Raw genomic sequence first — 24,670 nt, forward strand, 5'->3', positions numbered from 1 at the left:
CTTGGAAAAAGAAAATTTTAGTATAAGAATTCTTGTTTTAATATTTGAGTTGTTTTTTGTTTCATGAATTTGAAAATCCTTGTGGAATTGTTACTGGTGTATAGTATCCTTTGGAAATCAGTCCCAATCTTGTCAAGTAGATGTTTGGGTCTTAAAGTAGCAGTTTTTTAAGCTAATCAAGGGTCCTGTAAGAGTTGTGTAATTTAACTGAGTTTTCCTTGACCACAGTGGTATCCGTTACCTAGGGTAAACGATTTCTTGCTTTGTTTTTATTCTTCTTGACCTTGTCCTGTTCTGTGTTGTATTACTGCTTGCTCACCAGGTCCTGCAGTCATTATCTCTTAGGTAGGTAGCTAAAGTAGCCACTTCTGTTACCCCGCAGTGCTACTTCCTGGATGGTGCATATATTGCTGAAAACATTTCTCATGTGGTACAGGAGAATAAAAAGCAGTGTAGTTGATGTGGCTTTTTTCTACTGAGAAATGATGCATTCGTTTGGCTAAAGTGGAGACTGGCAGTCAGCCCCTAAAAAATGTTTTTCACCGAGTGATCACATGTTTGTAAATGGATATGCAAGAGCTTCTCCTTGTTGGAAGGTGTAGTGAATCTTGATATAAATTCAAGAAAAGTGTTTAGAATTATTCCATACATCTTGCTCTTTAAAAAACTGGTATTTTTAAGAACAGTTTCATTTTACAGTGAATTTTTAAGCCTCCCATTTTTATATTTATTTTTTGCATAATGACTCTGTTTTTGTAAAAATGGTACATACACACTAAAGAAGCTTAGAAATAGTCACATCATAAATGGCAGAACTAGTGTTTAAAGTCTTGTCTGACATTCAGAGTCAGTGAGCTTCGGAAGCACTGTAAAGTGGTAGAAAGAATGTGGACTTTAGAATTAGGTGTACCTTAGTTGATCCCTAATTTTGCTGTGTATCTGCTGTATGGCAGGATCTTACCCTTGGTGACTTTTATTTTCTTTTTAGATTAACTGAGGGTAATAGGTTTGTTATGAAGCACACATTAAGTACGTGGCCTGTAGAAGGTGTTAATAACTGTTTTTCCTTTTTACTGCGCCATATTGTTTGAAAATATCTCTGCAAGTCATTTGGGGCAATTAGCTTAAAAGTGAATTGCAGTCAGGAAACTGGAAATATATGTAACCCAGGTGGACTCATATTGTAGTGTCCTTTTAATCTGCCTGTTTGAGGGGGAGAGTGGTTATTGCAGCTTTTTAAAAAAGTATTTTGACCTCAAGGAAAGCTTTAAAGTTAAAAGTTGAAGTAGAACTCAGGATGAGTTCATCACTTCTGGCCAGAATGGTAAGAAAGTAATTTCTTTGTTTAATGAGAAATAGAAGCATTTGTGTGTAACAATTGCAACCATAAAGATGTCTATGTTAAAGGCTAACAGCTGACCAGCTGACCCTTTGCAGAAGAAAAATATGACTAGAATAGGGAAAAAATGTTCAACTTTAATAATAATCAATAGCAAGTTTCTCTTATCCGATTTAAGATTTAGGAAATGGTGCTCTTTCACCTGAGTACAGCGACATAGGTACTAAATATCAATACATTGCTGGAGAGAGTATAACTCTGTAGAACCCTTTGTGAAAGCAGTTTGGCATATATCAAAGAGTAGTATTTCTGCCTGCAAGAGTATTCCTTAAGGAAGTAACCTCCCCCCCCCCCAACCCCCCACTTTTTTTTTTTGAGGGAGGATGTTATTTTTCTTTTTTTGTAACAGCTTTATTGAGATAGTGTGACTTGTAATAAGAAATATTTATTTGGTTTTAGTCCCTGTTTCTGGCACAGAGCTCCCAAAACCCTTGGGATTTTATCAGTGAGAGCAGTAAAGGTGTCTTTTGTTATGTTAATGAATGACTATGGAAAGCTTGTATGGTTGGGGGCTGGTTGCCAGGAAACCAAAAGAGTGATTAGAGGGTTAGAACTTTCAGTCTCACCCCTCTGACCTGAAGAGGAAAGATGGGCTGGAGATTGAATCACCAACGCCATGATTTAATCAAGCAATTCTCATGTAATGAAACCTCCACAAAAACCTAAAAAGATAGGGTTTGGAGAGCATCTTGGGTGGTGAACATGTGGAGGTGCTGGGTGAGTGGAGTGCTCAGAGCATGGAAACCCTGTGTCCCTTTCCCCATTACTGGCCCTGTGCATCACGTGACTGTTCTTGAATTATATCCTTTTATAAATAAACTAGTAGTCTAGTAAGTGAAATGTTTCTCAGAATTTTGTGAGTCGATCTGGCAAATTAATCGAACCTGAGAAGAGCTTCGTGGGACCCTCAGAAGCACAGGTGACAACCTGGGTTTATGATTGACTTCTGAAAGGGGTAGGGGAGAAGTCTTGTAGGACTGAGCCCTTAACTTATGGGATGTGATGTTATCTCTAGGTACATATTGTCAGAATTGAGTTGAATTATAAGACCCCCAGTTGGTGTTGGAGAATTGCTTGGTGTTGGTGTGTTCTGCACATCACAGTTGGTGTCAGAATTGTAATTCATAAATCATAATTCACCTTTTTAAAGCATATAATCAGTTCTGTGTAAGTATCACCACTATTTAATTTTAGAATATTTTCATCATCCCCAAAAGAAATTAGCAGTCATTCCCCATTCCTCCTTTCCTCCCAGTGCCTGGCAACCACTAATCAGTTTTCTGTCTTTCTGGGTTTGCCTCATTTGGACATTCTATATAAATGAGATCATACAATATGTGGCCTTTTGTGAGTGGCTTTTTTCACTTAGCATAATGTTTCCAGGTTCATCTCTGTTGTACCATTTATCAGGACTTCATTTTCTGTTACGGCTGAATGTTTACTCATTTGTCTGGATATATACCATATTTTGTCAATCCATTCATCAATTAATGGATATTTGGGTTGTTTCCACATTTTGGCTATTATGAATAATGGCGCCATGAACATTTATATACAACTTTGTGTCGATGTATGTTTTAATTTAGGTATATACTTAGGAGTAGAATTGCTGGGTTACAAGGTAACTTGATGTTTAACATTTTGAGGTATTGCTAAACTGTTTTTCAAAGTGATTGCACCATTTTACATTTCCACCAACAGTATAGGAAATATGTAGCCTTTTATAACTGGCTTCTTTCATTTAGTGTGTCAAGGTTCAGCCATGTTTTAATATGTGTAAGTGCTCCTTCCTTTTTGTAGCTGAATAGTATTCCTTTGTATGGATTGACCATGTTTCTTTTCTTGTGAAAAAAAGCCTTCTATCCAAAAATGTTCACTGCAGCATTATTTATATTGAAGAAAAATTGAAAATTACTTAATTTTATAGTAAAGAGGAAGGGTTAAATTAAGTACATCTCATGTACTATCTATTAGTAATTTGTTTTGGAGAGTTTCTCAGGAGGAAGTGATTGTCAGAGTGCTAAAGTAGGTACAAGGTTGTACATGTACAGCTGTTATTCAGTGTATGTAGTTTTGGGAGATGGTGATTATCAAATTTTTAAAAATTTTCAATATTTTTCATACTTTTCACAAGCGTATATTTCTTTTATTATCAGAGTAAAAGAAAAAAAAGTAGAAAAAATGACCATAGCTATAGCTGTGTATGTTAACTGATGTAAATTTATTCAGCCAAGAAAATCAATGTCATTCACTGTTACGAATGTTACTATTTTATGTTGAGCCAATAATTATGTTATAAATAGCATTTCAGACTACTGTTACAAGAACTTTTAATGCTTCATAATTACATCAAATTTTTAATTCATAATTGTAGTGTGGAATAACTCTGATTCTTGTGAATTTTACTTCTGAAATGGAGAGGGGAAAGATAATTATAGGCACTGCATTAAAAATTATTTTCTGTTGGAGTATAGTTGATTCACATTGTGTTAGTTCCTGCTGTGCAGCAAAGTGAATCAGTTATACACATATCCACTCTTTTTTAGGTTCTTTTCCTATATTGGTCATTACAGGGTATTGAGAAGAGTTCCCTGTGCTATACAGTAGGTCCTTATTAGCTATTCATTTTATATATGGTAGTGTGTATATGTCAATCCCTAATCTCCCAATTTATCCCCCACCCCCCACTTTCCCCCCCGGTAATCATAAGTTTGTTTTCTACATCTGTGACTCGATTTACATTTTGTAAATAAGTTCATTTGTACCATTTTTTAAGATTCTGCATACAAGCACTATCATATGGTATTTGTCCTTCTCTGTCTGACTTAGTTCACTCATTATGACAATCTCTGGGTTCATCCATGTTGCTGCAAATGACATTATTTCATTCTTTTTTATGGCTGAGTAATATTCCATTGTGTGTATATACCACATCTTCTTTGTCTGTTCCTCTGTGAAAGGACATTTCCTGGATATTGTAAATAGTGCTGCAAGGAACATTGGGGTGCATGTGTCTTTTTGAATTATGGTTTTCTCTGGGTGTATGCCCAGTAGTGGGATTGCTGGATCATATGGTAATTCTATTTTTAGTTTTTTAAGGAACCTCCATACTGTTCTCCATAGTGGCTATATCAATTTACATTCCCACCAACAGTGCAAGAGGGTTCCCTTTTCTTCACACCCTCTCCAGCATTTGTTGTTTGTGGATTTTCTGACGATGCCCATTCTAACTGGAGTGAAGTGATACCTCATTGTAGTTTTGATTTGCATTTCTCTAATAGTTATGTTGAGCAGCTTTTCATGTGCTCCTTGGCCATCTGTAAGTCTTCTTTGGAGAAATGTCTGTATAGATCTTCTGCCCATTTTTGGATTGGGTTGTTTCTTTAATATTGAGCTGCATGAGCTGTTTATATATTTTGGAGATTAATCCTTTGTCCATTGATTCGTTTGCAAATATTTTCTCCCATTCTGAGGGTTGTCTTTTCGTCTTATTTATGGTTTCCTTTGCTGTGCAAAAGCTTTGAAGTTTCATTAGGTCCCATTTGTTTATTTTTGTTTTTATTTCCATTTTTCTAGGAGGTGGATCAAAAAAGGTCTTGCTGTGATTTATGTCAAATAGTGTTCTTCCTATGTTTTCCTCCAAGAGTTTTATAGTGTCCGGTCTTACATTTAGGTCTCGAATCCATTTTGAGTTTATTTTTGTGTATGATGTTAGGGAGTGTTCTAATTTCATTCTTTTACATGTAGCTGTCCATTTTTCCCATTGCCACTTATTGAAGAGACTGTCTCTTCTCCATTGTATATCCTTGCCTCCTTTGTCCTAGATTAGTTGACCATAGGTGTGTGGGTTTATCTCTGGGCTTTCTATCTTGTTCCATTGATCTGTGTTTCTGTTTTTGTGCCAGTACCATATTGTCTTGATTACTGTAGCTTTGTAGTAGAGTCTGAAGTCAGGGAGTCTGATTCCTCCAGCTCTGTTTTTTTACCCTCAAGACTGCTTTGGCTATTCGGGGTCTTTTGTGTCTCCATACAAATTTTAAGATTTTTTATTCTAGTTCTATGAAAAGTGACATTGGTAATTTGAAAGGGATTGCATTGAATCTGTAGATTGCTTGGGTAGTATAGTCATTTTTACAATATTTATTCTTCCAGTCCAAGAGCATGGTATATCTCTCCATCTGTTGGTATCATCTTTAATTTCTTTCATCAGTGTCTTATAGTTTTCTGCATACAGGTCTTTTGTCTCCCTAGGTATTTATTCTTTTTGTTGCAGTGGTAAATGGGAGTGTTCCTTAATTTCTCTTTCGGATTTTTCATCACTAGTGTATAGGAAACCAAGAGATTTCTGTGCATTAATTTGTATCCTGTAACTTTACCAAATTGATTGATTAGCTCTAGTAGTTTTCTGGTGGCATTTTTAGGGTTCTCTATGTTATAGTATCATGTCATCTGCAAACAGTGACAGTTTTACTTCTTTTCCAATTTGTATTCCTTTTATTTCTTTTTCTTCTCTGATTGCCATGGCTAGGACTTCCAAAACTATGTTGAATAATAGTGGTTAGAGTGGACATCCTTGTCTTGTTCCTGATCTTAGAGAAAATGCTTTCAGTTTTTCACCATTGAGAATGATGTTTTCTGGGTTTGTTGTATATGGCCTTTATTATGTTGAGGTAGGTTCCCTCTGTGCCCCCTTTCTGGAGAGTTTTTATCATAAATGGGTGTTGAATTTTGTTAAAAGCTTTTTCTGCATCTATTGAGATGATCATATAGTTTTTTTCCTTCAATTTGTTTATATGGTGTATCACATGATTAATGTGCGTGTATTGAAGAATCCTTGCATCCCTGGGATAAATCCCACTTGATCATGGTGTATGATCCTTTTAATGTGTTGTTGGATTCTGTTTGCTAGTATATTCTTGAGGATTTTTGCATCTATATTCAGTAGTGATATTGGTCTGTAATTTTCTTTTTTTGTAGTATCTTTTTCTGGTTTTGGTATCAGGGTGATGGTGGCCTCACAGAATGAGTTTGGGAGTGTTCCTTCCTCTGCAGTTTTTTGGAAGAGTTTGAGAAGGATGGGTGTTCTTCTCTAAATGTTTGATAGAATTCACCTGTGAAGCCATCTGGTCCTGGACTTTTGTTTGTTGGAAGATTTTTAATCACAGTTTCCATTTCATTACTTGTGATTGGTCTGTTCATATTTTCTGTTTCTTCCTGCTTCAGTCTTGGAAGGTTGTACCTTTCTAAGAATTTGTCCATTTCTTCCAGGTTGTCCATTTTATTGGCATAGGGTTGCCTGTAGTAGTCTCTTAGGATGCTTTGTATTTCTGCCATGTCTGTTGTAACTTCTCCTTTTTCATTTCTAATTTTATTGATTTGAGTCCTCTCCCTCTTTTTCTTGATGAGTCTGGCTAATGGTTTATCCATTTTGTTTATTTTCTCAAAGAACCAGCTTTTAGTTTTATTGATCTTTGCTATTGTTTTCTTTGTTTCTATTTCATTTATTTCTGCTCTGATCTTTATGGTTTCTTTCCTTCTACTAACTTTGGGTTTTGTTTGTTCTTCTTTCTTTAGTTCCTTTAGGTGTAAGGTTAGATTGTTTATTTGAGATTTTTCTTGTTTCTTGTGGTAGGCTTGTATAGCTATAAACTTACCTCTTAAAACTGCTTTTGTTGCATTTCATAGGTTTTGGATCTTCATGTTTTTGTTGTGATTTGTCTCTAGGTATTTTTTGATTTCCTCAGCGATCTCTTGGTTATTTAGTAACGTATTGTTTAGCCTCCATGTGTTTGTGTATTTTACGTTTTTTTCCCTGCAATTCATTTCTAATCTCATAGTGTTGTGGTCAGAAAAGATGCTTGATATGATTTCAATTTTCTTAAATTTACTGAGGCTTGATTTGTGACCCAAGATATGATCTATCCTGGAGAATGTTCCATTTGCACTTGAGAAGAAAGTGTAATCTATCTGGTCTTTTGTGTCATTTAAAGCTTCTGTTTCCTTATTTATTTTCATTTTGGAGGATCTGTCCATTGGTGTAAGTGAGGTGTTAAAGTCCCCCACTGTTATTGTGTTACTGTCGATTTTCTCTTTTATAGCTGTTAGCAGTTGCCTTATGTATTGAGGCGCTCCTATGTTGGGTGCATATATATTTATAATTGTTATATCTTTTTCTTAGATTGATCCCTTGATCCTTATGTAGTGTCCTCCCTTGTCTCTTGTAACATTCTTTATTTTCAAGTCCATTTTATCTGATATGAGTATTATTACTCCAACTTTCTTTTGCTTTCCATTTGCATGGAATATCTTTTTCCATCCACTCACTTTCAGTGTGTATGTGTCCCTAGGTGTGAAGTGGGTTTTTTGTAGATAGCATATATATGGGTCTTGTTTTTGTATCCATTCAGTGAGCCTGTGTCTTTTGGTTGGAGCATTTAATCCATTCACATTTAAGGTAATTATCGATATGTATGTTCCTATGACCATTTTCTTAATTGTTTTGGGTGTGTCTTTGTAGGTCCTTTTCTTCTCTTGTGTTTCCCACTTAGAGAAGTTCCTTTAACATTTGTTGTAGAGCTGTTTTGGTGGTGCTGAATTCTCTTAGCTTTTGCTTGTCTGTAAAGCTTTTGATTTCTCCATTGAATCTGAATGAGATCATTGCAGGGTAGAGTAATCTTGGTTGCAGGTTCTTCCCTTTCATCACTTTAAATATATCGTGCCACTGCGTTCTGGCTTGTAGAGTTTCTGCTCAGAAATCAGCTGTTAACCTTTTGGGAGTTCCCTTGTATGTTATTTGTCATTTTTCCCTTGTTGCTTTTAATCATTTTTCTTTGTCTTTATTTTTGTCCATTTGATTACTGTGTGTCTCGGCGTGTTTCTCCTTGGGTTTATCCTGCCTGGGACTCTCTGCACTTCCTGGACTTGGGTGGCTATTTCCTTTCCCATGTTAGGGAAGTTTTTGACTACAGTCTATTCAAATGTTTTCTCAGGTCCTTTCTCTCTCTTTTCTCCTTCTGGGACCCCTGTAACGCGAATGTTGTTGCGTTTACCGTTGTCCCAGCGGTCTCTTAGGTTGTCTTCATTTCTTTTCATTCTTTTTTCTTTATTCTGTTCCGCAGCAGTGAATTCCACCATTCTGTTTTCCAGGTCACTTATCCATTTTTCTGCCTCAGTTTTTCTACTGTTGATTCCTTCTAGTGTACTCTTCATTTCAGTTATTGTTCGTCTCTTTTTTTTTTTTTTAATAAATTTATTTATTTATTTTTGGCTGTGTTGGGTCTTCATTTCTGAGTGTGGGTGTTCTCTAATTGTGGCGAGTGGGGGCTATTCTTCATTGCGGTGCACAGGCTTCTCATTGCGGTGGCTTCTCTTTGTTGCGGAGTACGGGCTCTAGGCGTGCAGGCTTCAGTAGTTGTGGCATGTGGGCTCAGTAGTTGTGGCTCACGGGCTCTAGAGTGCAGGCTCAGTAGTTGTGGCGCATGGGCTTAGTTGCTCCGCAGCATGTGGGATCTTCCCGGACTAGGGCTTGAACCCGTGTCCCCTGCATTGGCAGGCGGATTCTTAACCACTACGCCACCAGGGAAGTCCCCATCTCCGTTTGTTTGTTCTTTAATTCTTCTAGGTCTTTGTTAAATATTTCTTGCATCTTCTCGATCTTTGCCTCCATTCTTTTTCCGAGGTCCTGGATCATCTTCACTATCATTATTCTGAATTCTTTTTCTGGAAGGTTGCCTATCTCCACTTCATTTAGTTGTTTTTCTGGGGTTTTATCTTATTCCTTCATCTGGTACGTAGTCCTCTGCCTTTTCATCTTGTCTATCTGTGAATGTGGTTTTTGTTCCACAGGCTGGAAGATTGTAGTTCTTCTTGCTTCTGCTGTCTGCTCTCTATTTTCAGCTTTTTAAGAAACCTCCATACTGTTCTCCATAGTGGCTATACTAATTTACATTCCTACCAACAGTGTAGGAGGGTTCCCTTTTCTCCACACCCTCTCCAGCACTTGTTGTTTGTAGATATTTTGATGAGGGCCATTCTGACCCGTGTGAGGTGGTACCACATTGTAGTTTTGATTTGCAGTTCTTTAATAATTAGTGATGTTGAGCATCTTTTCATGTGCTTTTTGGCCATCTGTTTGTCTTCTATGGAGGAATGTCTATTTAGATCTTCTGCCGTTTTGTTTGTTTGTTTGTTTATTCTCAAAGCTTTCCCTGCATCCCATCCTTGTCTTTTTTTTTTTTTAATCTTTTTTGGAGTATGATTGCTTTACAATGTTGTGTTAGTTTCTGTTGAGCATCTTTCCATATGCTTTTTGGCCATCTTTATGTCTTCTTTGGAGAAATGTCTATTTAGATCTTCCGCCTCTTTTTTTATTTGTTCGTTTGTTTATTCTCAAAGCCTTCCCTGCATCCCATCCTTGTTTTCTTTTTAAATCTTTTTTGAAGTATAATTGCTTTACAACGTTGTGTTAGTTTCTGTTGTGCAGCACAGTGAATCAGTATAAGTATACATATATCCGCATATCCTCTCTCTCTCTTTTTAGAAATTTATTTATTTATTTATTTATTTTTGGCTGCGTTGCGTCTTTGTTGCTGTGCGCGAGCTTTCTCTAGTTGCAGTGAGCAGGGGCTACTCTTCGCTGCGGTGTGCGGGCTTCTCATTGCGGTGGCTTCTCTTGTTGTGGAGCATGGGCTCTAGGTGCGTAGGCTTCAGTGGTTATGGCATGCAGGCTCAGTAGTTGCAGCTCACAGGCTCTAGAGCACAGGCTCAGTAGTTGTGGTGCATGGGCTTAGTTGCTCCATGGCATGTGGGATCTTCCTGGACCAGGGCTCGAACCCATGTCCCCTGCATTGGCAGGTGGATTCTTAACCACTGCGCCACCAGGGAAGTTGTCCCCTCCCTCTTGAGCCTTCCTCCTGTCCTCCCTATCCCACCCCTCTAGGTGATCACAAAGCACTGAGCTGATCTCCCTGTGCTATGCACCAACTTCCCACTAGCCATCCATTTTACATCTGGTAGTTATGTATTTGAATGCTACTCTCTCAGTTTGTCCCAACTTCCCCTTCCCCCACTGTGTCCTCAAGTCTGTGGTCTATATCTGCGTCTTTATTCGTGCTTTCCCACTAGGTTCATCAGTACTGGTTTTTTAGATTCCACATATGTGTGTTAGTATACGGTATTTGTTTTTGTTTCTGATTCACTTCACTCTGTATGACAGACTCTAGGTCCATCCACGTCACTGCAAATAACTCAATTTCGTTCCTTTTTATGATTGAGTAATATTCTGTTATATATATGTGCCACATCTTCTTTATGCATTTATCTATGGACATTTCTGCCCATTTTTTGATTGGGTTGTTTGTTTTTTTCATATTGAGCTGCATGAGCTCTGTGTATATTTTGGAGATTAATCCCTTATTGGTTACTTCATTTGCAAATATTTTCTCCTATTCTGTGGGTTGTCTTTTTGTTTTGTTTATGGTTTCCTTTGCTGTGCAAAAGCTTTTAAGTTTAATTAGGTCCCATTTGTTTATTTTTGTTTTTATTTTCATTATTTTAGGAGATGGATCAAAAAAGATCTTGCTGTGGTTTATGTCAGAGTGTATTCTGCGTATGTTTTCCTCTTAACAGGTTCACAGTATCCAGCCTTATATTTAGGTCTTTGATCCACTTCGAGTTAATTTTTGTGTACGGTATTAAGGAGTGTTGTAATTTCATTCTTTTACATATAGCTGTCCAGTTTTCCCAGCACCACTTATTGAAGAGACTGTCTTTTCTCCATTGTATATTCTTGCCTCCTTTGTCATAGATTAGGTGACCATAGGTGCTTGGGTTTATTTCTGGAGTTTCTATCCTGTTCTGTTGATCTATATTTTGTCTTTGTACTGGTACCATACTGTTTTGATTTCTGTAGCTTTGTAGTATAGTCTGAAGTCAGGGAGCCTGATTCCTCCAGCGCCGTTTTTCTTTCTCAAGATTGCTTTGGCTATTTGGGGTCTTTTGTGTTTCCATACAAATTGTAAAAATTTTTGTTGCAATTCTGTGAAGAAATTAGGCAGTGCCTATTTTGAACTTGAAATACTGTATGTGTCAGTTGATTGCAAGATATAAACACTACTTACCAAAAACCCTGACCCTGTGGGTTCTGCTTATTCACTTTAAAGGAAAATGTTGCTATAGAACTTGTTAGTTCTCATTGTCAACCAGCTAGATTCGGTATGTTTTCTTGTCAGAAATGATCTTTTTTCTTTTTCAGATTTTTCTTTTTTTTTTTTTTTTTTTTTTGTGGCTGCGTTGGGTCTTCGTTGCTGCGCGTGGGCTTTCTCTAGCTGTGGCGAGGAGGGGCTACTCTTTTTTGTGGTGCGTGGGCTTCTCGTGGCTTCCCTTGTTGCAGAGCACAAGCTTCAGTAATTTTGGTGCATGGGCTCAGTAGTTGTGGCGCACGGGTGTAGTTGCTCTGAGGCATGTGGGATCTTCCCAGACCAGGGATCAAACCCATGTCCCCTGCACTGGTAGGCGGATTCTTAATCACCGCACCACCAGGGAAGTCCCTTTTTTTAAAATTCTAAAATGACAGCGTCTGCATTGAACAACCACTGGACCAACTACTTTCACTTCTGAATTCAAACATTAATTGGTTCATTAGGTAAGGAGTCTTGCCATGAGTTAGTTTCAGTATTTCGTGCTTTGCTTACATGAGATTCCTCCTCATCCTCCCAGTTATCCCTTTGGTGCACTGGAGATTTCTTGAAGCAAAGTACCTTACTAAGCTTTGAGATGAGTTAGAAGTATGACTTTCTTCTATAATGTGTAAGAGCTATTGTGAAAGGGAAGGTAGAAAAAGAGAATGAATGATGCCCATCAGTTTTAGAAAAGAGTACAGAAGGAAGTTGGAGATCTGGAAGTTGATTTCCTGAAACTGTCCAGACCCAAGTACCTCCTGCCAAATATCAAACCTTACACTGGATTGAAGACCCTTGAGTTAGGGGAACAGCATATCTTCTGCTTTAATTGGTATTGTGCATTTATCCTTCTAAGTAAATTATCTCATTTACTTTTAAATTTTGCCTTGAAAGCTTTGTTTGACAAATTTATAACTGACCTTTATGGTGAAACAGAGTGGTTTTTACAGTAGTCCATGAACCAATGAATGTAGTAATCAGAACCTCATGGAAGTGATTATTAAAATAGAAGAATTAGAAAAAAAAGGAAATGATCTTTACATCACACTTGACACCAAGATAAATTTTTGGTTTTCCAGAGTTGAGCGTAAAAAAGAAAACCTTAAACATGTTAGAAGGAAACATGGATCAATATAAAGACTTTTGGGTGTGGGGAAAGCCTTCATAAGCAGTCCAGCACACTTATTTTTTCATTTAAAAAGTCTCCAAATTATTGTTATATGCCCATAACTGTTTTAAAAAAATATGAAGTATTATCTTTTTCAGTAATCCAATTTCGAAATGCAGGTAAGATCAAGATTGTCATTTACATCTAAGTTATCTTGCAGTTTCTTTTTTAACAGAATTTAACATTTTTAAAAATTATTTTTTTATCTATGTATCTGTGTATCTATCTATCTATCTATATATCTATGCCGGGTCTTATTTGTGGCACGCAGGATCTTCGTTGCTGTGTGCGGGATCTTTAGTTGCGGCATGTTTTAGTTGTGGCATGCAAACCCTTAGTTGGGACATGTGGGATCTAGTTCCCTGACCAGGGATTGAACCTGGGCGCCCTGCATTGGGAGTGCAGAGTCTTAGCCACTGGACCACCAGGGAAGTCCCATCTTGCAGTTTCACATATCATCTTTTCCCTTCTGCTCATAAGCACAAAGAACCCTACAAAGTGCTCTTGTAATAAACATGACCTAGTACCCATGAACCTTCGTAATGATTCCTTTGCTAAGTTTAGGGGTTATTTGGCTTTTGGTCACAGACGTGGTTGGTTGTACTTGTGCAGAAATGGGTAGAATTAAAGTTGTTAGGAAATCAGTCTGCCATGTTCTCTTGGAACAAACTATTGACTGTCAAGCTTCTTTAAAATGGAGATCTTCATACTGAATAATAATAATATATATACTTATAAATTTGAATGTTGAATAGTTGAACACATAGAGATTTTTATAGTCCAAGTTGCAAACTTGTCAGATTTTTTTTTTTTAAGTATTTATTTTTTTGGCTGTATTGGGTCTCAGTTGCGGCACGCAGGATCTTTCGTTGCGGTGTGCGTGCCCTTTGTTGTGGCATGCAGGCTTCTCTGTAGTTGTGGTGCGGGCTTCAGAGCATGTGGGCTCTGTAGTTGCGGCACGTGGGCTTCAGAGCGTGTGGGCTCTGTAGTTGCGGCACGTGGGCTCCAGAGTACGTGGGCTCTGTAGTTGCAGCATGCGGGCTTAGTTGCCCCGCGGTACGTGGAATCCCAGTTCCCTGACCAGGGATTGAACCCACGTCTCCCACATCGGAAGGCGGATTCTTAACCGCTGGACCACCAGGGAAGTCCCCAGACTTGTCAGATTTTAATAATCTAAGAATGAGTAAGAACCTGTTTTCCTTTTGTTCTTATTTTTCTTTAAAGTATTTCCACCTGCCCATCCCCAATGAACAATTTGTCAGTGACTGTTTTACTATTAGGCCCTAGTGTGCCAGGGCCCAGTTGAAATGCAGACTGATTTCTCTGCAAGAGAATGACACAATTTACCACATCTTAATTCCTTATGAAGGCAGTTGGGACAAATGAAACATGTACTTTCTCAAGATAAGTTGAAATTTCAGCCCCCTCTGTATTTATCCGAAATAATACCATACTGAGTCACTCTCTCATGACTGAAAAAGCACAGCTGGTAGGAGAAATTGCATGTTAATGACATTGTCAGTGTAGGAGGGCCACTAAATATAAGGAAGCAGAGACTCAGTTAAGTACCTGCTATTTGGGTTAATGTTCTGAAGGGCCAGGAAACATTATCCTTGGTCAAATAGGCTAAATTAAATTGAGGCACTCGAGGGTTCACAGGGTATATCAAACCTGGATCAAACTAAAATGTAACAATCTCATGTGACACAATATAGAAAATTAATACAAAATAAAAAGGACAAATTACTGATCAGTTTGGGAGCTATGGCTTATGTTGCCTTGAAGGGGAAGATGTATTGTACTTTTTAGTTATCATGTATATTTTTCTTTTGTGGGATTAAATAAAGGCATTGAGTTATTCAGTAAATACTTAACTGCTCTCACTATGTGCCAGGCACTCAGGAATTAGGTGTTCGGCTGCAAACGAAAACAAAAATCCGTCTCTTCGTAAAACCTTATGTTCTTACTGGTGAAGAAAAGTAATAAGTGAGTAATGTATATATAGAATGCCAAAAAAATTTAAAGCACTGTGAGGAAAAATAAAGCATGGGAGCAAGATGGGGACTGCCAGGCTAGGGAACAGGGGATTGCAGTTTTAAATAGGATGGCAAAAAAAGGACTCAATGAAGACGATAAAAAGCCATTACAGCATCATTTGTGATAAAGGTAAATACTGGCAGCAACCTAGATATCCATCTCTATGAGATTGGTTGAATATATTATGCATCTATATAGTGAAATGCTGTACAACAAATAAGTCCTACATATACAGAATGATCTACAAAGATTAGTGAAGTGATAGAAACAAGATGCAGAATGATACACAGAATACGTTACCATTGGTGTCTATCACATACATGATATATTTTCCTAAATGCATGGAATCTCAGTGGAAAGATACATTAAAAAAACTGTTAATAATGGTTGTCTTCGGAGTGAAGGATGATTTGTGGACAGGGAGTGAGGATGAAACACTTTATATCCCATTTTACTATGTGTTATGACGTAGTCAAAATAAGTAAGTAAGATGTAAAATAAGAACATGGAAAACTGTCCAATTAGAAAATGATGGAAAAGCACATACATTTATAAAACCTAGTGGCCTAGACAGCCGTCTAGCCTAGGTAGTGAATAAATGGGATAGTTAATAGAAACATGGACTCACTTCTGATGAGCTGGAGACCTTGTTGACAGTGACTGTTCCAGAGCAAGGCCAAAATCCTGTTTTGTTTGGGTAGTGGGTTGTAGTGATCATGACTGTAGCATTTAGATTTGTCTGACTTTTTTCACTCTTCTAATCAAATGGAAGCTGTATTCATTTCGTAGGGCTTCTATAATGAAGTACCACAGAAACTTGCCTCATAGTTCTGGAGGCTAGAAGTCCAAAATCAGGATGTCAGCAGGGCCATGTTCCTCCTGAAACCTGGAGCAGAATCCTTCCTTGCCTCTCCCTAGCTTCTGGTGGTTTGCTGGCAATCCTCGGCATTCCTAGGCTTGCAGGTGCATAATCCAATCTCTGATTTGTCATCATGTGGTTTTCTCCGTTTGTCTCTCTGTCTTCTTCACAGTGCCAGCTTCTCATAACGACACTGATCATATTGGATTTAGGGGCCCACCCTACTCCAGTATGACCTCATTTTAACTAATAAATGCAACAACCCTATTTCCAAATAAGGTCACATTCAGATGTCCTGGGGGGTTAGGACTTCAACATATCTTTTCTTGGGGGGTGGGAGAGAGAATGGGACACAATTCAACCCATAACAGGCTTTCCAGTTTAAGTTGCTTCCCTATTACAGCGTTTCATGTATGTAGAAGTGTTTTGGAAAGTTGTATAGAAAGATACAAGTTTAGTTTATTTTTAAAAGCTCTTACTATAAAAGTTTTTCTTATGGGGAGAAAAAACCATCCCATATCCCTGAATAAAATCATACTGAAGAGTGCAACATATTTATTAAAGCGGATGTTTTAGTGAAAATAATTTTTTTTCTCTCTAAATATTGTAAAATGAGAGTATGGGCATTGTAAGTAGTAATGAGTTAAACATGACAGTGAGTTACTAATTTAGACATTTTATGTGCTTTTCAAAAAATAAGAATACCTTATATTCTCTTTTTGCATTTTTATTCTCACTCCTGAGAAAATAGCTTCCTTTCCAGATCAGTTTAACCTCAAGGTACAGCAGAGAGGACAAAGTCTTTTTTTTCACGCCATTCTTCTCAGTAGTTTTTTCTTCTTGTACTCGTAGCCATTACAATTCTGTGAAACATTAGGAAACTTTAAAACTTTAAAATTCTCCCTTGCCTTTCCCTTTTCCTCATGTATAAATCAGAAACCAAATATTTGTTAGTCTTCAAAGTCGTTTTAAAAGTTATTATATCCTAAACTTTTTCGTTGCAGCGCGCGGGCTTCTCTTTAGTTGTGGCATGTGGGTTTTCTTTTCTCTAGTTGTGGCGCACAGGCTCCAGGGCACGTGGGCTCTGTAGTTGGTGGCACTTGGGCTCTGTAGTTGGTGGCACTTGGGCTCTCTAGTTGAGGTGCGCGAGCTCAGTAGTTGTGGCATGCGGGCTTAGTTGCCCCGTGGCATGTGGGATATTAGTTCCCTGACCAGGGATTGAACCCACATCCCCTGCATTGTAAGGTGGGTTCTTTACCACTGGACCATCAGGGAAGTCCCTGTATATGTTTTTTTTTAAAAATTATTATTTATTTATTTATTTATTTATTTGGCTGTGTTGGGTCTTCGTTTCTGTGCGAGGGCTTTCTCTAATTGCGGCGAGCGGGGGCCACTCTTCATCGCGGTGCGCGGGCCTCTCACTGTCGCGGCCTCTCTTGTTGCGGAGCACAGGCTCCAGACGCGCAGGCTCAGTAGTTGTGGCTCACGGGCCTAGTTGCTCCGCGGCATGTGGGATCTTCCCAGACCAGGGCTCGAACCCGTGTCCCCTGCATTGGCAGGCAGATTCTCAACCACTGCGCCACCAGGGAAGCCCCCTGTATATGTATTTTAAAATGTCCTCTGACTTGCTGAGAAAATTACTCTCATAAGGTTATATCATATTTTAAACCCCATTCCCCTTCTGATGTTCACACTCCTGATGGCTTACTCTGTGCCAGACCACGTTTCAAGCATTTTACATGTATTAACCTAATTTAAACCTCAAAATAGCCTTATGAATTATACCCATTTTACAGTTTAGGAAAGTGAAGCATGGTGAATAAGTTGCCTAAAGTCAACACATCTAACAAGTGGCAGAGCCAGTATTCAAACTTCGACAGTTTGATTCCAGAGCCTATTTTCTTTCTTGCTTTCTTGCTTGCTTGCTTGCTTGCTTCTTTCCTTCACTTAACCTAAGTGAATGGTCATATGCATTTGTTAACAGTGTACTTATAGAGGAAATAAATGGCAGTGATTTATTGCAGTGCTAATAGGCATTATACTGATTAGTTATGAGATTTGGGGCAAATTTCTTTACCTTTCTGAGTCTGTAAAATGAGGACATTGAACTAGATTTCTTACAGATCTTTATCCCTGTTAGATGTATATTTCTTTGGGAAGAAAAAGGAATTGACATTTGACATTAAATGAGCAAGGAAATGGGACACATATTTAGCACATTTTTCTTTCAAAATTAGAGTAATAAATAAAAAGTTTAAAAAAAAATTAGAGTAATTTTATAGGGTCAAGGAATGATGATGTAAGCCACTACCCATTGGGGAAAAGTGGAAAGTAAACAAAAATGTTACTGTAAGACTTAGGACTTTAGCTTCTTATTAGTTTGATCAGCTTAAACTGCAGACTTTCGAATTGCAGTGGATTTGGGCATTTAAGAATAGATTTTATTTTTAAGTTCATAAGATGATCTGAGGATTGGAAGAAATCATAAACTTGAACTAAGGCAACTGGCCGTGGGACTTTTTTTTTTAACGTTTAAAACTTTATTTTATTTATTTTATTTTACTGTCTTTGGGACTTTTGAATCACTGTCTTAATATCCCAGCCTCGGATGATAGGTATCCCAAGGCAGGACATTCCACCTTTAGGCAGCAGTGCCTCAGATAGAACATATAGCCCCTACTCATTCACTCTAGTTCTGCCATTTGGGATGATGCAGAACTACTATGACTTTTCTCTGTGACAGCCATTAAAGGTATTGAAAGGTAGCACTGTTAACTCATTTCTTTGAAGATTCAGCCTTTTTTTCATAGCAGTACAGTGGAACTGAGACTGGTTAACTTGGAGAATAGAAATCTCTGGGTGGTGATGGGAGTACGCAGTTTTGATGCTGTCTGAAATTTAATGGTTAAGTTCAGCTCAGGAAGTAATGCAGTTTGCTCTGTCTCTTCAATATAAATAACGGGTGGATGGGGTTAGAGGTGGCATTTAATATAGTACAAAAGCACCAAGCCATGCCAGCATTTAACAAGTAAATTGAATCTTATTTCATGACTGCATTAATTCTAAGCAGAATCCAAAGTACCTTTTAGTAGTGATACCCAGATGAATGCCAGTATATCAAATGATATATTAAAATGTCTTTTGGGTTGACAGTGAAATGCTTTGATATTTTTTAATCTAATTGCTACCAATGTGATGAAATACTGACGTGCTTTGTGGACTACAATTGAATGAATAACGTTGAAATTTACCACTTTTCCTTTTTGCCCATGCCATATTATACTAGGTTAGTTAGAGTGCTATTTTTGATGCATGTTTTCTTTGTGATCAGTAATTATGTTTTTGATCTTTAGCATTGAGATATTATACTTTTTAACAAAAATTTAGTGAAGTATAGTTGATATATAATGTGTTAATTTCTGCTGTACAGCAGTGATTTAGTTACACACATATATCTATTCTTTTTCATATTCTTGTCCATTATGGTTTATCACAGGATATTGACTACAGTTCCCTGTGCTGTACAGTAGGACCTTGTTGTTTATCCATCCTATGTATAATAGTTTGCATCTGCTAATCCCAAACTCCCAGTATTTCCCTCCCCCACCCTCCCGCCCCCTTGGCAACCACAAGTCTGTTCTCTGTATCTGCGAGTCTCTTTCTTTTTTGTAGATATGTTCATTTGTGTCGTATTTTAGATTCCACATAAAAGTGATATCATGGTATTTGTCTTTCTCGTTCTGACTTACTTTGTTTAGTATGGTAATCTCTGGGTCCATCCATGTTGCTACAAATGGCATTATTTCATTCTTTTTTATGGCTAATATCCCATTATATATATATACATACACATACACCACATCTTCTTTTTTTTTTTTTTTAAGCATTCTTTTCTTTCTTTCTTTCTTTCTTTCTTTCTTTCTTTCTTTCTTTCTTTCTTTCTTTCTTTCTTTATGGCTGTGTTGGGTCTTTGTTTCTGTGCGAGGGCTTTCTCTAGTTGTGGCAAGCGGGGGCCTCTCACTATCGCGGCCTCTCTTGTTGCAGAGCACAGGCTCCAGACGCGCAGGCTCAGTAATTGTGGCTCACGGGCCCAGCTGCTCCGCGGCATGTGGGATCATCCCAGACAAGGGCTCGAACCTGTGTCCCCTGCATTGGCAGGCAGATTCTCAACCACTGCGCCACCAGGGAAGCCCCACCACATCTTCTTTATCCATTCATCTGTTGATGGACATTTAGGTTGTTTCCATGTCTTGACTATTGTAAATAGTGCTGCTATGAACATAGGGGTGCATGTGTCTTTTCGCATTATAGTTTTGTCTGGGTATATGCCCAGGAGTGGGATTGCTGGATCATGTGGCAGCTCTATTTTTAGTTTTTTGAGGCACCTTCATACTCTTTTCCATAGTGGCTGCACCAGTTTACATTCCCACCAACAGTGTAGGAGGGTTCCCTTTTCTCCAAACGCTTTCCAGCATTTGTTATTTGTAGACTTTTTAATGATGGCCATTCTGACCTGTGTGAGGTGGTACCTCGTTGTAGTTTTGATTTGCATTTCTCTAATAATTAGTGATGTTGAGCATCTTTTCATGTGCTTTTTGCCCATCTGTATGTCTTCTTTGGAGAAATGTCTATTTAGGTCTTCTACCCATTTTTCAATTGGGTTGTTTTTTTGTTATTGAGTTGTATGAGCTGTTGGTATATTTTGGAAATTAAGCCCTTATTACTCACATCATTTGCAAATATTTTCTCCCAGTCTGCAGGTTGTCTTTTTATTTTGTTTATGGTTTCCTTTGCTGTGCAAAAGCTTATAAGCTCGGTTAGGTCCCATTTGTTTATTTTTGCTTTTATTTCTATTGCCTTGGGAGCCTGACCTAAGAACACGTTGGTATGACTTATGTCAGAATGTTTTGCCTATGTTCTCTTCTAGGAGTTTTTGGTGTCTTGTCTTATATTTAAGTCTTTAAGCCATTTTGAGTTTATTTTTGTTTACAGTGTGAGGATGTATTCTAACTTAATTGATTTACATGCATGAGATATACTTTTGAAAGAGTTATTTTCTGAAGAGAGAAAGATTGTGGCCATAATTTTCTTTCTTTTTTTTAAAATCTTTTTTTAATGAATTTAAATTTTATACTGGAGAATAGCTGATTAACAATGTTACGTTAGTTTTAGGTGTACGTGTGGCCATGATTTTCAAAACTTAACGCATTAAAGGGGTTCTGCTTTTCATATTAATCAGCCTTGCTACCAATTATTAATGTGCAGTGAATTACTTTGTTTTAAACTTAAAATTAACTGCACATGTTGAAAGTGAGTAGGTTGATAAATTGTGACATATATATGCCTGTGATACTATCACCACATTTAATGTAATGAAAATATCTGTCACCCCAGAAGTTGCTTTTTAGCCATTTATAGGCTCTTCCTCTTCTCTTGGCCACTTACCCCTGTTCCCAGGCAATCAGCTGAACTGCTTTCCATCACTCAAGATTCTAGAATTTAAGTAAATGGATTCTACAGTGTATACTCTTGATATGGCTTCTCAGCATAATGATTTTGAGATTCATCCATGTTAATGAGTGTATAATATTATTATTATTTTTTAAAAATGTGTATTTATTTTTGCTGCCCCGGGTCTTGGTTGTGGCATGTGGGCTTGTAGTTGTAGCATGTGGACTTCTTAGTTGTGGCTTGCACGCAGGATCTAGTTCCCTGACCAGGGATTGAACCCGGCCCCCTGCATTGGGAGCGTGGAGTCTTACCCACTGGACCACCAAGGAAGTCCCAGTATTATTTTTTGTTGCAAGTAGTAATGCATTGAATGGCTTTACCACATTTTGTGTATCCACTCATCTGTTGGTGGACAGCTGAGTTGTTTCTAGTTTTTGGCTCTTACAAATAAAGCTGCTTTTGTGGACATAAACTTTCATTTTTCTTAGGTAAACACCTAGGAATGGAATGGCTGGGTTGTAGGGTAAGTGAACAAGTGTTCTATAGAAAAAGAATTGATTTTTGAGTATTGATTTTTGTATCCTGCAACCTTCCTAAACTCACTCATTAGTTTTGGTCATCTTTCAGTTTTCTTAATTACATTTTCGGATTAAGCATAACGTCCTAGTTCATTGTCAGCTTAGATGTGAAGAAATGTGTAAGCTTACAAAATGTAATGCATCACTTTGATATGTGGCATCCCCAAGGTTTTCTTTTTATGAAATACTAATATTCCTTCTAATATGGAACTTTGAAATTTCAAACTGTCATTATTTAAATAGTTGGATTTATAGGCAGTTTCAGGAAAGTAGTTCTGAGGGAGGAATTGCTGTTTGTTTTTATGGTTTTTATGGGATTCTAAGAATCAGTTCACATTATATATTTAGAGAATCAACCACTTTGGTGATGTTTTCGGGGAGGATGAGGGAGCGTGTATGATAAGGACTTAGAGGTTTCAGCACAAACTGCATGGATCCCAGTCCAATTTACTGAAATGAGGAAGACTGAGAAAGCAATGGATTTGGGATCATCAGTTCAGCCTTGACATGTTGGGTTTTAGGCCTGTTGTTTGTTGGCTTTGTTAAGTGCTTATATGTTTATTCGAAGGACTGTAAATGAAGAAATACATCTTAGGTTAAAAATAGGCCTAAGATCACACAACTAGTTATTTGCAGAATTAGATCTCAAACCTAGGGCCCTCTGACTCCAAAGCCAGTGTGGTTATTCCTGTGCTATATTATATCCATAAGGCAGAAAAACAAGCTTGGCTTTGACAGTAATAAATGTTTCCCATGAGCTATTATAAATATATAGCAGAGTTTGCAAGCTTAGATGCAAACAGACTCCAGACAGATAACTGCGAGTTGGGTTTATAATGTAAGAGAGTGATGACATCTGTGGAGAACTGCAAAGCCCATATCCCATCTGAAGGATTAGCTGCTGGTCAATCCAACAGATTGTTACCAGGTGGGAAGGTGGGTGCAGTATTGCCAGATCTTCTGTTTTTTTTAAGAGGTCAGATATTTTGATTTTTATGTTAAGTCTTCTAATTTGTAACTGTAGGCAGCTCTCCTTTAACACGCTGTGCAGACCAGTCCTGTGTGCTGCCACCAAACATAAATGTGTGTTGGATTTCGCTCGGTGCGTAAGAGTTGCACCTGGTATACTGTGGACGCGACAATAAATATTACATGCTGGGAAACGGGTGGTGACTGTGTAATGAGCACATTACAACCTTTGAAATGCGGGTTGCTTAGTTTGAACGTGGGGCTTGGTGAATCTGGTGTTTAAGTTCAGTTTTCATGCGGATCAGTTAATTATAGGTGGGTGGGGGAGGAAGGAATTGCTCCCTGCAGCATTTTGCCTCCTAATTGCATGCTTTCATTTGCAGATAGGGCCAGTTGTGAGTGTGTGGATTTTTGAGTAAAACCTCGAACCCAAATGAGAAGAAACCTTCAAGGAACAACTTACACTGACTGTGAGTCTACAGGCAGCTATATGCATATTATGGAATGTTCTCAACCCAGAGATAGCTCTGTTGACAAGGAGTGAGTGGTGAGTCTGACTGTCCCCACTGGTAATTAACCTAAATCCTTCCCTTAAAGAGAGGACAACAACTCCTGCATGCTTAGCATTTACCGACTGTTGAATAGTAAGTTAATTTTTGTGTTAACAGAAGATGACTCCAGCACAGTTTAAAAGAATTCTTTATCCCTAAAAGTGTGTTTAATGAGTGATTGCAGTTCGACTTTCTTCAGTTAGACACAGCCCTTCCTTTGCCTATGTGTTTCTATCTTTTTTTTACCCCAGTCCAAATAATACCATCCTCCAAGGCCTGTCTTCCTTGATATATTCAGCCATCACTAAAGTGATGGTCATGATAGTTACTAGCATCCATTCTAATCTTGGTTATGGTAGGTCTCATTGCCATTGGAAGTGATTGTTTTAGGAATGGGCATGAGATCCAGTTTCGGCCAATGGGAAATAAAAGGAAAGTCTGCAAGAGGCTCTTGGGAAAAGTTTTCTTGCTTTTGAGAAAGAAGAAAAGAGATGATCCTTCCCGTAGAGCTTGTTTTATCTGGATGTGACATCTGGAACTGCTATAGCTATCTTGCTACCAGCCTGAAGGTGATTCCCTTACCTAAAGGTGGGCAGAGGGAAGAGAATTCCAGAGAAGTAGAACTGGAGCCACATTCACTATTCCTAGAACCACCTTCACTGTAGATTCCTTATTATGTGAGATAATAAATTTTCTTATTGTTTAGGCAGTTTTGCCTTTAGATTTTCTGTTACTTGTTGTGGAAATCATCCCAGTTCACTTGATCCTCCTCTTTCTGATTACCCACTGGCATTTGTACTTCATTATGTTCTGAGCTGCCCAGTAATGTTTGTGTATATTGCCTTTGTAGCCCATTATAAACTTTGTGATGTCAAGGGCTATGTTTATATCCCTGCTATGTCTACTAGTTCTGTCTTCTTAAAAAGCCATCATTGCCCATTTAGTGAATTGAATTATTTGAACAGTAGAGGATTTGAAAAATCAATTCATACATTTGAAAAATTTTAGAGATTCTTTTAATGCACATTCCTTTCTTTGACCACACTGCTTTCCTCTAGGATTATGAATGAAGTTTGGCTTTTGATTTAAGATGACTTGTGTGTAACACATTTTCAGTTGGTTAGTTCTACGATTTGCTATTTGTTTTTATTCAACTTTACCATGAAGATCAGCTCCTCTCCTGTATATTTGAGTATTGGCTTTTAATCTCATAGATTTTGTTGTCTTCTCTGTTATAAAAATGGAATCATTTACCTTCTCTTTTTTGTGCTAGTTATAGGAATGAGGGACATGGATAGTAGGAACATAATAATCGAGAAATAATTTGTATTTGGCTTTGGAATGCACACTGACAAGAAGACTCCCTAAAGTGTGCATCTCTGTTTTGTTCTTAGGACCCAGTGTTGTGTACGGGGGTAGGGGAGAGAGGGTTGGTGATGAATCTAATGTCTTTGAGGAGTCTTGAGTCGCAGGATGGAAT

At 37.9% G+C, this 24,670-nt stretch overlaps 1 protein-coding gene across 3 annotated transcripts in view; it reads left to right on the forward strand.

Moving 5' to 3' along the window:
- The window catches only part of CDC42SE2 (CDC42 small effector 2), a 128,016-nt gene that overhangs the window by 13,035 nt on the left and 90,311 nt on the right, over window positions 1-24,670 (forward strand). Inside the window, exon 2 of one of the 3 annotated variants that reach the window (XM_059916999.1) lies at window positions 23,023-23,186. The exons of 1 other annotated variant lie outside the window; for it this stretch is intronic. The gene's annotated coding sequence lies outside the window, so the exon portion shown is untranslated. The remainder of the gene's footprint in view (window positions 1-23,022; window positions 23,187-24,670) is intronic. One more of the 3 variants, XM_059917000.1, reaches the window with a different exon arrangement.

The sequence above is a fragment of the Balaenoptera ricei genome, chromosome 3, assembly GCF_028023285.1.
Source record: "Balaenoptera ricei isolate mBalRic1 chromosome 3, mBalRic1.hap2, whole genome shotgun sequence".
In the NCBI taxonomy this organism is placed as follows: domain Eukaryota; kingdom Metazoa; phylum Chordata; class Mammalia; order Artiodactyla; family Balaenopteridae; genus Balaenoptera; species Balaenoptera ricei.